The sequence below is a fragment of the Mytilus edulis genome, chromosome 5 (genome assembly GCF_963676685.1).
Source record: "Mytilus edulis chromosome 5, xbMytEdul2.2, whole genome shotgun sequence".
Lineage (NCBI taxonomy): Eukaryota > Metazoa > Mollusca > Bivalvia > Mytilida > Mytilidae > Mytilus > Mytilus edulis.
Window position 1 is genome coordinate 50,861,707 of NC_092348.1, and position 11,100 is coordinate 50,872,806.

An 11,100-nucleotide genomic window follows, 5' to 3' on the forward strand; every position below is an offset into this window, starting at 1 on the left:
CCGTTAGGGGTTTAGTATCATACCATCATAACATATATGAGAAGAACATAACCCGTGTCATACCAACAACTGTTCTTCGAATAAATGTGTTTAGTTCCGATGCAAAGACCTTATCAGTGACTCAATATTAACGCCAAAATATGCAATCTTTAATGACTTGACAACAGTATCGTAATTATATCCCTTCTTAAGAAGTCTATTCAAAGGTTTTGTAAGTTTCTGAGGTGAATACTGACACCTTTGTGCTTTATAAAGAATATTTCCATAAAAAAATGGATGTGAAATACCTGAACGCATTAGAAGTCTGCATGTTGAGCTATATTTACGAATGATGTCTTTATACCGATGATAAAATTCAGTAAATGTTTTGACTAGTTTGTGATATCGAAAACCCTGGTGTAATAATTTTTCAGTAATACATACATTTCTCTCGTTAAAATCTAAAACATTGTGTTATGATATTGTAATTATTGTATTTATTTATGTTGGCCTGATTTGTGGTGTGTGGCCTGATAGTTGTTTACAGAATAATCTTAGAACTGTGCAGTTTAGAAATCACTGGAACAATTACAGAATGATTGGAACTTTCCAGAATGATCCTAATAAAAGATGCGTTATATAAACTTCTACATTTTACTAGAAACTTCTATTGTAACTTTCTAGGATGTTCCATTATAGACTGTTCTAGAATCTTCCATGACAACTATATATATATAGACACTAAAGTTAAACACGTACTCTTGTACTTGGATCTAGACATCGATAGACATTAGTATTCACTTCATTTGGATTGACACTTTAATTCTACAAACAACATCATACTGGATTGTGACCGTAGTAGTGAACGTAATATTCAGATTGGATTCCTAGAAGATTTCCTGATACAAAAGTGAACAAAAATGTTATCTAGTAAAAATTCAAGGGCATATATAGTATCAAAGCATGTCCAATTAACATAGTTTTTTTGTTTATTGCTACTAAAAAATGACGCTTACTATAGTGTCTCGCCTACTTTTGCTATTAATCGCAGACTCAACAAAAAAATGAGGAAAAAATCAATAAAAATATTCCTCTTGATCTTATCTTTTGAATGAAAGAAGCTTCTGTCCAAGTTTGGTAGAATCTAGGATAGTTTAAGAAAATTATTAGAATTTCAAAAACTACAAAGTGAATATTTGTCGAAGTTATAAAAATTTCAAAAACCACATAGTGAATATTTGTGGACGCCGCAGACGACGACGACGGAATATAGATCGCTATGTCTCGCCTTTTCGACAAAAGTCGAAGGCTCGACAAAAAGCATCCAAACAGCTAAATGTATTAAAAAGAATAGGAAAAAGACCTCACTAAACTCGGAAATTAACAATTTATTATTCTTTCATAATGTCCAACTTTAATTACTGCATGCCCACTAGTTTGGCACGAACTTTTGTGGGGAGTTTAATACAAAAAAGATAGAGAGAAGAGAAGGAAGAGAGAGCACAAAGGTTTATCTATGAAGACTATATATATATATACAGTAAGTTATGAAGATCTACTCTGCAAATCGAAACAACCATCTTTAAAAATAAGAAAAATGCGTGCGACCCTTGGCTATTGAAGTTTTCAAATTTATCAATAAAGACTGTCCTGTATAGCTCCATGATTTAATACACTTACTCTTTTAGATACCAGAATACAACCGAGCAACCACATGTAAGAACAACGGCATACGGCTTTCAATCTTTAAGGTATGCGGGTGCTAGGCTTTGGAATGAGTACCAGATGAGCTACGTAAGCAATCATCTTTAAATCAATTCAAGAACTTGATAAATTCTTGGTCTGGTAGCCCATGCCAATGTTTTGCCTGCAAAACCAGTTAATTTCTGTTCATTATTTTTGGTTTAATCAGAGACATATAATACAATTGTATTATATGTCTAATTGTATTATATGTCTCTGGTTTATTGCATGACAAATATATTTTGTTATCTTTACTATAGTGCTTCTGCTGCTTTGTTCTAATTTTAGTAACTGGGTCATTATATAAAAAGGGTAAATTTCGAGGAGGTAATATTTTGAAAAATGATGTCATTGTTTAAAACATTTAAATGTGTCCCGCTATTCTATAGTATGGTAGCAACGATATTCAGAAATATGCAATGGGAAAAATGAAGAGTTCCTTCAATTTTAACAATTTTTGGTCAACATTTGATAGAATCGTGTCAATTGTGTTACCAATTTTAAGCATACATTTAGGTAATAAGTATTATTGTTTAACATCAAACAACTGTTCCAATTTGTTTAGGTTTAAATTACGACTTACCATATAGCTGTGCATTCTATTCAAACATAAATTTCAGAATACATTGTCGTAAAAAAGTTGGCTGTCCTATTATGGCCATTGTAAATACTAAAAAATACACTTAAACTGAATATATGTGAATTGTGTAAGATTAAATGATAATAATATACCTAATCCTTCGTACACGACCTAAAACACTTTCATTTATGAATAAAAAATTTTAAAAATGTCGCATTTTTATATAGTAACACCACTGACCCTTCAGTAACTTCAATGACACAAAAATATCACCATTGACATCACATTTCAAATTTTACCTTTATTAAGTACTGAACACAAAACCAAGAACACCGAGCAAAAGAAAAAGATGAAAAAATAATTCTTAGGCTAAAATATCTCAAATTATTCTCGACTCCTAGAGTCGAGATTAAGAATTGAACGATGGACAGTTAGGGCGTGAATTTTTCTTGCTACCTGATTGGAAGATATTACGAGACGTGAATAATCAAAATTTATTGATTGGTTAGGACAATCCAAACCAAGTAAATGTCCTTCAATCCCGTAGAGTATCGGATTTGTCCTCTCTATTTTAGCAATTAGATTTTACACAGGTAACCTTTATCTATAAATAGTCTAATCTTCTGGAGTAAACAACAAGTAATAGCTTTTCTAAATAGCTTGCCGTATTTTAGCTGATTATAGTGAGGGTTTAGAAGTATTATAGGTTTTGGTTTTTTTTTTGGAATATTGCACTCCAAGCAATATGAATGCATAGCGCTTTTTTCTACTAATTTGTGATTTTAGTTGTATTATTGGTGGACCAGAGTTATAATGGAAGGAGACTTAATAATAATTGAGAATGGAAATTGGGAATGATATTATAATAAAATGCATACTGTGTCTATAATCAACTTGATAAAAAAAAGCATTATAAAATACATGTACTTTTGAGGATTACAACTTGACAAAATGGACTTCTACAGAAGGTCTTTCAAATTTGAGAATGTTACATCTTACATGTATATCTTCATGTATAGAAGTGATTGATATCTTATCTGACTTTTGTCTTAGAAAATGCAATTAGTTTTGACTGTAAAAGTTAAGTGTTGTTATTACTAATTTTTAGATGTAATAATACTTGAAAAAGATGTTTTTATGGCTATTGGATTTGGAATGAAATGTTAATTGCAAATAATTTTCTTCAACATGTTGTAACCTGCCTTCATATATGTTTTAATATATCACTTTGTGATTTGTAATCTTGACAATTATTTTTTGAAGTTCCAGTGGCGGATTCAGGGGAGAGGGTCCGGGTTGGAAGTTCCCCTTTTTTCGGCCGATCAATGAATTTGAAATGGGGCATATAGTTGGAAGCCCTCCCCCTTTTGTCCTGGGTTGGAACCTCCCCTTTTTAAAATGGCCGAATCTGCCCCGAGACCTGAAAATGAGAGCTTCATATTAGTATTAGCCTTTTATAGTGCTTTATATTTGGTTGCACGTGTTATCAAGCTTTTGTGACATTGAATATTTATACTTTCATTTATAATGGCAAACATTTCATGTAATATATATTGTCAGGATTATTAGTTAGTTTTACTTGTTAATGTTTATTGTCATAATCGGAAAGTGAGTGGCAGATCCAGAAATTTTCACAAGTGGAGACAAGCTCTCACGTGTGTGGTAAAATTTGTTCATTGATGCACGTGGCTATTCTAGTAAATGAATTAATCTACAAAGCGAGAGCACTTTCCATTTTCATCAGCTAAGAGTCGAATAGCCCTTTTTGAAAGGCTAACGCTTGTATAACATAACATCAATAACTAAAAATGTCAATAGTGTTACCAAATAGTGTCATTGGTGTTAACAGCATACATCAGTTTGTGAAAACTTTGTATATTTAATACATGATATTGTTAAAACATTGTTAAATAAGTATTGTTGTTTCATAAATAATATGATGTTTCGCTTGTTAAAAGCATGAAAGAAACACAAAACAATGCTGATTGTCATGATATCTTCAGTTGTGTTACTTAACTGGTCAATGGTGTTATTTTTATCAAAATGGATTCACCATTGACAGTAACACCAATGATTTAAGGTGTATTTTAAGATTTGGTTACGAAATAAGTGCTCCATTCCCCTATTATATATGCTGTTACTGGTGCATATCTTGACTTACATCTAGAAATTGACAATGAGGGTCGGTTGAAAACAAAACTTTACGACAAAAGAGATGATTTCAGCTTCCCAATCGTGAACTTTCCATTTCTAAGTAGCAACATTCCAGCAGCACCTGCATACGGGGTATATATCTCCCAATTAATACAATATTCCCATGCTTGTATTTCCTATCATGATTTTCTTGATAGAGGGTTGCTGCTCACAAGGAAGCTATTAAACCAAGAGTTCCAAATGGTGAAGTTGAAATCATCCCTTCGTAAATTTTACGGACGCCATCACGAGTTGGTTGACCGTTATGGAATAACTGTTTCAAAAATGATATCGGATATGTTCCTTACCTCGTAACTACAATCCCCTTCCCTTTCATGAATGTGACTTACCGAATTAGACTATTTAGCGGATTTGTTATCACATAAGCAACACGACGGGTGCCACATGTGGAGCAGGATCTGCCAACCCTTCCGGAGCACCTGAGATCATCCCTTGTTTTTGGTGGGGTTCGTGTTGTTTATTCTTTAGTTTTCTATGTTGTGTCATGTGTACTATTGTTTGTCTGTTTGTCTTTTTTATTTTTAGCCATGGCGTTGTCAGTTTATTTTCGATTTATGAGTTTGACTGTCCCTTTGGTATCTTTCGTCCCTCTCTTCAATAATCAACATATTTCATAATTCAAAGTTCAGGAAATGTTTTCAAAAAATGATAATTATAAGGGTACACCATTTTCAATTATGATGTAGCTTTTACTTACTTTTGAGATTTTTTCACTAAATTTTCAACATAAATGTTTGTTTTCTTTTGCATAACATGCTTACAGGTAACATTGCTAAGACGAAACTATTGCAAATGCTGAAATCTTGAGAAAGATAACTTTTACCCTACCCATTTGTCTTTTGGTTACACCAGTGACTTTAAAAATGAGACATTTCCATTTGGTGATTTTTTTTTATCATAAAACCAACATATACCTCCCAAATCATTAAAAAATGTTTGTATGTATCAAAATGCAATAAAAAGTGATAAATCCTAATAACAAATGGTATAAATAATAGTCCTATTTCAGGTCTGAAAGGATTTAGAATGAAATTCAAAACAGTGTGGCTGTGGCCATTGATTGACACATTAAATTCATCCATGGACTGGGACAATTCACGTGAACATTTGTCTGTAACGACCACTGTTCGCGACGTACCTACGATAGACATTTAAACTGTGGGGTCACCAAAGGTTTCTTAACGCCTTTAATTATAAAATAACTCGAAAAATTAATCAGGAATAACCTTTATGTTTTGATTTATATAATTGATATAAATCAAAACATCGTGTTATTTCTGATTAATTTTTCGAATTACTTTATTAAGGTGTTGAGAACCTTTGGTGACCCCATAGTTTAAGTGTCTTTAAAAAGTACATAGTGAGCAGTGGTCGTTACATACAAACGTTCACATAAATTGTCCCAGTCAATGGATGAATTTAATTTGTCAATCAATGACCACAGCCACACTGTTTTGAATTTCATTCTATAGTAAAAAAATAACAGTTGATTCTGACTATATCCAAGGGTTTAAGAAAACATTAATACTAACAATGACCACTGCCCTTTCCTCGATCTTGATATCTATATCACTAACGTAACCCTAGTTACGACCCTGCTTTTGTTTTTAAATCTTTGCACATTTATGATTAATTATTGTTATCTATAATTGTTCATTCAATTACTAAATTAGTACCTTAAATATGTTTACCGCTTGGCATTAATTCTCGGTGTGGTAGGAAACGATTATTACATATAGATTATATTATTTGGATGAGGATTTGAGCTAGCCTAAAAAAACACATTAATTAGTTAACATACATTCGAGACCAAAGGATAATTCAATTCACTTTTACTCACATATTTTTTCTCTTATGATTTGTGCGTGCTTGTTTCTATAGGACAGTGTATGTATAGTCCAAAAATTAATCATAAAATCATAACTAACTAGAGGCTCTAAAGAGCCTGTGTCGCTCACCTTGGTCTATGTGAATATTAAACAATGGACACGGATGGATTCATGACAAAATTGTGTTTTGGTGATGATGATGTGTTCGTAGATCTTACTTTACTAAACATTCTTGCTGCTTACAATTATCTCTATCTATAATAGTACTTTCTGTGGAAAATCTTCAAATTTTAAGAAAATTGTTAAAAATTGACTATGAAGGGCAATAACTCCTTAGGGGGTCAATTGACTATTTTGGTCATACTGGCTTATTTTTAGTTCTTACTTTGCTGTACATTATTGCTGTTTACAGTTTATCTCTATCTATAATAATATTCAAGATAATAACAAAAAAACACCAAAATTTCCTCAAAATTACCAATTCAGGGGCAGCAACCTAACAACTAATTATCCGATTCATCTGAAAATTCCAGGGCAGTTAGATCGTGACCTGATCAACAATTTTAATTCCTGTCAGATTTGCTCTTGATGCTTTGGTTTTTGAGTTATAAGCCAAAAACTGCATTTTATCCCCATGTTCTATTTTTAGCCATGGCAGCCATCTTGGTTTGTTGGCCCAGTTACCGGACACATTTTTTTAACTAGATACCCCAATGATGATTATGGCTAAATTTGGTTAAATTTGGTTCAGTAGTTTCAGAGGAGAAGATTTTTCTAAAAGATTACTAAGATTTACGAAAAATGGTTAAAAATTGACTATAAAGGGCAATAACTCCTAAAGTGGTCAACTGACCATTTTGGTCATGTTGACTTATTTGTAGATCTTTCTTTGCTGAACATTATTGTTGTTTACAGTTTATCTCTATCTATAATAATATTCAAGATAATAACCAAAAACAGCAAAATTTCCTTAAAATTACCGATTCAGGGGCAGCAACCCAACAACGGGTTGTCCGATTCATCTGAAAATTTCAGGGCAGATAGATCTTAACCTGATCAACAATATTACCCCATTCAGATTTGCTCTAAATGCTTTGGTTTTTTAGTTATAAGCCAAAAACTGTATTTTACCCCTATGTTCTATTTTTAGCCATGGCGGCCATCTTGGTTGGTTGGCCGGGTCACCAGACACATTTTTTAAACTAGATACCCCAATGATGATTGTGGCCAAGTTTGGTTAAATTTGGCCCAGTAGTTTCAGAGGAGAAGATTTTTGTAAAAGTTAACGCAGGACGACGACGACGCCGGACGCCAAGTGATGAGAAAAGCTGACTTGGCCTTTTGGTCAGGTGAGCTAAAAATGTCTTGTTCGGAGAATGATAGTACTAACAGTGGTTCCAGTCTGTCAAGAGAGGCAGATTTTGATCGAGTATGGTCAATTAGGGTACGCACTAGAGCCAGAGTATACCGAAGAAGAGCTCCATGAAATGGAAGCTGCAGAAAGTTCCCGAAATCAAGATATCCTTAACAACCCTCGCCAGTTTAACACAGATTGGTGTTCGTGTACTAAATGCATAGTTTTGCCGTTATTGACGGAATGTCTTTGTTGCCACGAATTTACTCTCTTTGATGGTAATATTGAATTGGTGACAATATAGATTTTAGAACAGTTTGTCTGAACCCGGTTGTTCTTCAAACCAGCTATATTCAATTCAAAATATTTTATTCTTCAAGTATCAAATGTACATTTAAACAAAGGGATTGGACAAAAGGCAGCTATATAAGTTTTTTTTAGGTACAAGCGCCATATAGAAGGAGAGCTCCAGACGTACTAACTCACAGCCAAAGCCGACTAATGGCTTATCGTCAGTTTGTTTGTTGGGTCAGAAAAGGGCACTGAACGGTTCACACTTGGCAAGAGAAACAGAGTGACTATTCCAGCTTGTGTTGTTAACATTATTAGGGAAGCATTTCCGTCACAAGATGGTGTTTATGAAGGCTTCAAAGAATGTGAAAGTGACACGTCAGACTCGGAATAGTTGTAAAATAGACATGTTTGATTTGAGGCTCAAAGTATTCTTTTGTATATGTATAGATAAAATATATATGTCTGCTTTAATTCTTTCATGTTCACATTTAGTTGAATTATACAATATTCTTTTACTATTGTTCACTTTTGAAGGCCATACCGTGACTTATATAGCTGCTTAAGTCCACTTTATTTCGGTACGTGTCTCCCAAGAAAACAAACCACAACTTCTTATTTAATCAAATGACTTATCTTTTTGCGAAAGTTTGGTATGCAAAAGTACAAAGTTATAAATGAGTGTCTTGCAATATCGAAGTGATAATCTATTTGTCAGATCTCTTATATCTTTTGACGAAGGCACTGGCTACGGTTACATGGAAATGTAACCATAATAAAAAAATTCATTTGTTACATTGGAGACTAATTGCCGGAATGCAAAGTTGGGTAAGGAACCGATTAATTACGAATGTAATAATAATTATTGAGGCTACGGTTACATTGCGTTATTGTTACATGCAAAACAGCAATGTACGCTAGATTTATTAAACTTAAATCTTCTATAGAATTGTTGCTTAATTCTTTCATAGAATGAAATTCAAAACAGTGTGGCTGTGGCCATTGATTGACACATTAAATTCATCCATTGACTGGGACAATTTACGTGAACGTTTGTCTGTAACGACCACTGTTCACGACGTACCTACGATAGACATTTAAACTGTGGGGTTACCAAAGGTTTCTTAACGCCTTTAATTATAAAATAATTCGAAAAAATAATCAGGAATAACCTTTATGTTTTGATTTATATAATTGATATAAATCAAAACATCGTGTTATTTCTGATTAATTTTTCGAATTACTTTATTAAGGTGTTGAGAACCTTTGATGACCCCATAGTTTAAGTGTCTTTAAAAGGTACATAGTGAGCAGTGGTCGTTACATACAAACGTTCACGTAAATTGTCCCAGTCAATGGATGAATTTAATTTGTCAATCAATGACCACAGCCACACTGTTTTGAATTTCATTCTATATACATGTACTAAATAATACTTGTAATAATGATAAATAATAAATATTGTTATTCAACAAATGGTGTTTAAATAGTTTTACGTAGACGACCAAAGGAAAAAAGAAGAAGGTATTACAATAACTTTAAAAAAAAATTGGGCCAGTGAATATTTCCCCAGTTTTTGATGGGGTTCATGTTGCTTAGTCTTTAGTTTTCTATGTTGTGCTTGTTTGCTGTTATTTTTCTGTTTGTCTTTTTACTTTTTAGCCATGACGTTGTCAGTTTGAAAAATGGAAATAGAAATGGAAAATATTTCAACGGCACTATTTATTAATGCCTGATGAACTTTTGACAATTGACTTGCATTTTTATGATTTTTTTTCCCATGCAGCTATGCTAAGTTGGATACTGAAATCTTAGGTAAACCAAAAATCCCTAACCAACGGCAATGCGATCATAATAAAAGACGACATGAAACAACACCACATGCTTCCAACCAAAATTTTGGATGAGAATATCAACATTGTTAGAGTAATAAAGTATTTCTCACCAGAAGCATGGCAAACATTAAAGGTTGCCTTATCCCCTAAAAGGGATATTGCACAGTATGTGATATGGACGTTCACAGTACGGCATATATCACTGGCGTGAAAAGGCTGCTTGGAGTGGTTTCATCAAAAATGTGTCCAAAAACCACTTACTGGATATGTAGAAACTGTCATTGTAAATATAAAATAAATGACTTCAACTTTTATTATTTAGTACATGCATAATACGAGTCCCATCGTACATTACTGTTTTTCATGAAACAATAACGCAATGTAACCGTAGCCTCAATAATTATTGTTACATTCGTAATTAATCAGGTCCTTACCCAACCATGCATTCCGGTATTTAGTCTCCAATGTAACAATAATATTTTTATTATGGTTTCATTTCCATGTAACCGTAGCCAGTGCCTTTGACGAAATCAAACCATCATGGTATATTCTGCATTTGTATAGACTGAAGTGTACTAAATGATATTCATATTATACATGTTAAATAAATGAACAAATATTAAACCTATCTTTTTATTGTTTTCCGCCCATGTCTGCTCATCGCCAGAAATAAAGTATCTCGCACGAAAAAATGGTATTAATTCCAGAGTCAAAATTTAAAGAACTTATTTTCCATGTTTTCTGGTATTGTACGAAAAAGAATTGACCTAACAAAAGAATTGCTATCTCAGGCTGTTAGTAACACATGTAGAGCAGTGGGTCGTTGTTGGACATATTAATCTTAGAAAGTGTATCATCTGTTAAATTTGCAGGTCACTGAAAGAGGAAGTCCCATAAGGAATTAGGTGTTGAGGATGATTTTTTTTTATATCCAGTGACACATATTACATGCGTATTCTTGAACGTTTGATACATCATTTACTCTCAAATTGCAAAAACGAAAACTTCCACAAGAACTTTTGTATTTATAGTATTTGTATTTTTATCCATCTGACGAGTTAAGGTTTTTTCAACTGATTTGTATAGTTCGTTCATATGTTGTACTGTGACACCACTGTCCAAGGTTATGGGAGGGTTGGGATCCCACTAACATGTTTAACATGCCACATTATCTATGTATGTGCCTGTTCCAAGTCAGTGGTCTGTAATTCAGTGGTTGTCGTTTATTGATGTGTTACCTATTTGTTTTTCGTTCATTTTCTTTAAAATAAATTA